The 4,977-nt window shown below is 37.6% G+C and overlaps 1 long non-coding RNA gene and 1 other non-coding gene across 2 annotated transcripts; one reads left to right on the plus strand and one right to left on the minus strand.

Annotated features, from left to right (window-relative positions):
- The first annotated feature begins 973 nt into the window (after positions 1 to 973).
- On the plus strand, positions 974 to 1,080 carry LOC117274715 (small nucleolar RNA R71). The gene has a single exon (XR_004504880.1). It is a non-coding gene; the product is annotated as a small nucleolar RNA R71 (small nucleolar RNA).
- A 1,476-nt stretch (positions 1,081 to 2,556) lies between these two features.
- On the minus strand, positions 2,557 to 4,679 carry LOC138910644 (uncharacterized). Its single transcript, XR_011415782.1, has 3 exons — positions 4,494 to 4,679; positions 3,292 to 3,472; positions 2,557 to 3,175 (listed from the first exon to the last, which is right to left on the minus strand). It is a non-coding gene; the product is annotated as an uncharacterized lncRNA (long non-coding RNA).
- Between the last annotated feature and the right edge of the window lie 298 nt (positions 4,680 to 4,977).

Here is a 4,977-nt window from a genome sequence, read left to right on the forward strand (position 1 = left end):
CAGCTTCTCTCTATAAAGCTTTTGGGGAAAAGGTAAAGCATGCATGTGCTTGCTCTCTTCAGACTCATCCCTTCTTGAATTCTCTTCCTTCTTCTTATTCTCAGTTCCCTTCTTGCTTTTCTTCTTCTTATCAACTTCATTTTTCAGCTGCTCCTCACTTTCTTTTTCAGGTACCACCTCTTTCTGGGTAAGGGTGGGCTCTTTCACTACTTGTCCATTTCTCAGAGTTACAGTATTTACCGTCCCCTTGGGGTTTCTTTCAATATCAGCTGGCAAAGTATCTGGAATCCTTTCAGATATTATGGTGGCAATTTGTCCCACTTGCTTCTCCAAGTTTCGCAGCCCTGTGCCAAGTTCTTTGATAGCTGCACCATGAGCATCTAACCTCCCATCTGTCTTGACAATAAAGGACTTCATCAGATCTTCTAGCCCAGGCTGATTGGATTGTTGAGGTTGAAACTGCTGCCTTTGCTGATTTTGGAAGCCTGGAGCACCTTGTCCCTGGAATCTAGAGTTGTTTTGTTGCCATGCATTTTCAGTACCCCCAGATGAACTCCATGAAAACCCGGGGTGCTTCTGACCTATTGCATTGAAGTTATAATTTCCCACAACATTTACTTCCTCAGTTGAGGCTTGACACTCATGAGTAGGGTGTCCTCTTCCACATATATAATAAGCTGCGTGATTCTCACTTTGTACTGAAGCTAAGGTCAACTTCCTTGTCTCTTTTGCTATGGCATCAAGTTGTACCTGCACAGATGTGTTAGTATCAACCTAGTGAATACCATTCGCCCTTCTTCTTTCAGCACTTTCAGAGGGCCACTGATTTGCATCTTCAGATAATTCATCAAGAATAGTGACTATCACCTCTGGTGTCTTTTTCATCAAAGGGCCTCTAGCTGCATTACTCAATGTTCTACGTGAGGCCGGTGTCAAACCATCCCAAAAATCCTAGAGTTGCATCCAGAATTCAATTCCGCTATGTTGACACTTTCGAACTAAATCCTTGAACCTCTCCTACGCTTCAAACACAGTTTCAATCTCTTTCTGACAGAAGTTATGGATTTCTCTTCTAAACTTGCCTGTCTTAGCTGAGGAGAAATATTTATCGAAATATTTTCTGGTCATCTCCTCCCATGTTCTAATTGATCTTGGGGCAAGCTTCTAAGCCACTGCTTTGCATCATCTTTGAGTGTGAAGGGGAATGCCCTTAAGTAAACTGCATATTGTGAAACACCATTATATTGAAAGGTGTTCATAATCTCCTCGAAGTCCATCAGATGCATGTTTGGATCTTCGTTCATCTTCCCTCTGAAGACACATCAATTTTGAAGAGTTTGGAGCAACCCTTGCTTCAACTCAAAATTGTTAGCAGCCACTGGAGGTGGTCTAATACTTGATAAGCCTTGGTTGTAGACCGGTCTAGCGTAATCACCAAGTGGTCTCAAAGCATTGGGAGCTATGTTTCCAAACTGGTCTGCACCCGCAGGTCAATTCTGAGCAATTATCCGAGCCCTCTACTCTTCATAGACAAGTTGTGCATTTCGAAGAGCATCTTCCTCCGCATCTCGTGCAACTTTTTCTCGTTGTAGGGCTGCCTCTCTTGCAGCCAAATCAACATTATCATCATCTCTAGCCATAATTTCTTTGGTTGAGGATTGCCCAACCTTCTCTATATTCTCGGGGAGATTTCTTTCTTTCCTCAACTGTCGCAGTTGTTTCTCGATTTCTGGTTCGTATGGTAGCGATTCTTTCCCAGAAGATCGAGTCATGCACCAATCTAACCTGTAGCCTGCGCACACTTAAAAAGCACCAACGTCAAACGAAAAAAAATAAAAGAAAAGAAAAGAAAAATTCCTGATTTAGCACTACAAACTATTTCAAACACTATTGATTGCTAATCCCCGACAACGGCACAAAAATTTGACGAGCGCAAAACAAATACTAAAATATGCTCGCTAGTCGAATATAGTATAATATAATATCGTATCCACAAGGATCGGAGTTAAACAGTATTATCGTAGCTTGTAGGTAGATTGCTATCCAAGATAATCAACAGTTTAGAATTATGTGATTAAAAACTAAAATTTACTAAGAATCTAAAGCTAATTGACGAATGACAATCGAAACAAAAGTAAACAAAGAAGATATCAACAGGAGAAAATATGGATTGATTGGATAGGTGCAAGATAAATGTCTCGGATTTAACTCTAGTTAATTCACTTCTAATATTCACGTGAGTCGCTCGAATTTACTTAATTATTAATTCAAACGTTTAGTAGAAACTCCTCTCTCGATTAAGTCTCAACCTCACAATATGAACCAATTTAAGTTCGGTGAAGATATGCACAACTTCGTAGTGGATTGGTCTTCAGGAGAACCTCTCTTGATTATCCTCCTTACTAGGTTTAATCAACAATTCAACTAGCCTCTTTCGATTACTAAGAAGAATTAATGAATTCAACCAAGAAGATAATGCAAAGATATCGTAAATTATGCCTCTCTCTCGATTACATAACCATGTGAATATAAATGCAACTATATAAAACTTCCAAAACGATTCAATACATAAAAACTAGAAGTATAATCAACAAATAAATATCAAAACACCAAATCCATCAAACCCTAAAGAGAACTACTCCACAGGTATGAAGTAATTCATCACAAATATAAAGAAAAACATAAAATGATCCAAACTCTTGTCTTGAGTGAGGATTGAATGATGAATCCCTTGTGCTTTCGCTTCTCCACCTCCTTCTTAGCCTCCTTAGGTCTTAGATGTGTCAAAAGTCTCAAAAATAATATTTTTCCATGTAATTATACCCTGTAGGGTCTGGCCCAGACGAAAATACCTTTTCCTATGCGAATTAGGACAATTACTCTGTAAAATTTGTACAGGCGCGCCGCATGGGGCGACGCGCCAGGCGGGGCGGCAATGGGAAACTTCAGAGAACTCAACAATTCACAGGCGGCAGGATTTGTGCTAGCGCGTCGCACAGTGCGTCGCATTAGTGCAAATTTCTCAGAGTACGGATTTTGCTTCGATTTTGACATCCAGACTTGGTCCTCGACCCCCGAACACGATCCCGGCTTAATCTCTTGGGCTTTTACTCAGACTTCAAAGCTCCAAATAGCTCAAATTCATTCTGTAATATCTACATAGCTCGGAATCCTCCTACAAGGCATAAAATACACAATTAGTGCAGAACACTAGCGATTAAAGCTCAAACTCAATTAAAATAAAGTAAATTAGAGTGCGATAAGCGACTAAAATACGAGATTATAGCCTACCATCATTACCCTCCTTCGATCCCTTAACTCTTTTTTGGGACATTCCTGATGACTTCAGGCTCCGAGTCTGAATCATTACCAAGATAAGTTCTACGATGACGTCTCCTTCTACGTTGTACCCTTGCTAGACTTCGAGAACTCCCACTTGGAGTAGTTCGAGCTTGTTCCCGTCCAGCCATGTCTGAAATAGGAACATGGAAACAACAAGAATGGCTATTAGCATTCAATATGACAACAAATGTCATAATAAACTCGTAGAAGAATATCAGTGACGAATTAGGACTAAACTAATCTTTTATATTAAGGAGAGTGAGTTTTATTAAGGCCAAATATTTAAATAATGGGTAATCATATGATCAAAGTCATGAATTAATTCACAGGTTATAACTTGAAGTATGGTAAACGTGAAATTCCAACGTGGGCTTCTAAAATTAAGTTACAACAGACTTCAAAACTATCTAGACTATGGAACTATTGTTCATTATCCCCAAAATAAATTCCAACAGTCTATGGAGAATGAGCAATTCCATCCATTATATTTTTTTATTTTAAAGAACTACACATCTGTTATTAAATAGCTATGACAGGCAATCAATACAAATATTGTACCTTTTCAATCTCAAAATAATCATCACATAATAGTTCTTTAAGGAAAAAGAATTACTAGATCACGTTAAATACAACTAAGTGATTTGCCGAGAAATCAAATACTTATTAATATTGGAATCCATCCAAAATCAATCAGTTTATATGATAAAGGGAAAAAGAGTCTATTAAGGGAAAAAATATCAACAGATGTTTTCACCACCCCCAATACTACTTTCTTCCCTTTTATTTCAAGGAGGAAAAATTTTGTTTTTGACTTTAAAAAAGATATATCTTTAACATAATAAATAAAACAAGAATTTGATCTAACTTTGTCAGATTCTAAATCTTTCGAAATAAGTGAACAAAGAAGAGATCTATATCATAATTGACGGTTGCAACAAATAGGATGTCGTCGTCGTTGCCAACATTTTGACAAAAGATTATCCAAAGCGACAGTAAAACAATGGTAAAAACATTTATCACCATCACTGGCCTTTTATGCTATCAACGAGCGCTCGACGTTTAGATAATTTCATACCAGAAAATGCATAACACTGCTCTGATACCGAAGACAATTAAAGAGTAAGAACAAGAATTAGAATCATGTCACTAACTCTGAAAAATTGCCCCTAAGTCCAACTTTGATTCTCTTGGTAAACAAAGTTTAGTTCCACAAGCTAAATGTCTTTCTTTAGGTATGTTTTACAAAAAAAAGAAGAGAAATCTTCTCTGCTAAGGAAGAAGAAGATTAATAAGGAAGGGAGAGTAATTCCTTTTGTTGTTCGTTCTCGTTCATCTAAATTAACTTTAAAGAGAAAGGAATTAACTGCTATAGGAGAACTGCTCTCAACAACACTTAAATAGTGTAGTATAACTTCTCCAAAGAAGTTATTTTACTTTTCTCAAATTCTATCTCTCCCCAAATGTGTTGGGCCAGCTTACGTAAAGCCACTCGGTATCCGGATTCAATACTCAACATTTAGTTCTGTACTGTAAACACCGTAACCACATTCAAAAGTTCAAAAGATGTTGTGGCTAATTCTATTTTACTAATTGGGTTCGTATCTCTTCAATGGAATAATATGAAACTCTATTCTA

This window comes from Nicotiana tomentosiformis, chromosome 4, assembly GCF_000390325.3.
Source record: "Nicotiana tomentosiformis chromosome 4, ASM39032v3, whole genome shotgun sequence".
Taxonomy (NCBI): Eukaryota; Viridiplantae; Streptophyta; class Magnoliopsida; order Solanales; family Solanaceae; genus Nicotiana; species Nicotiana tomentosiformis.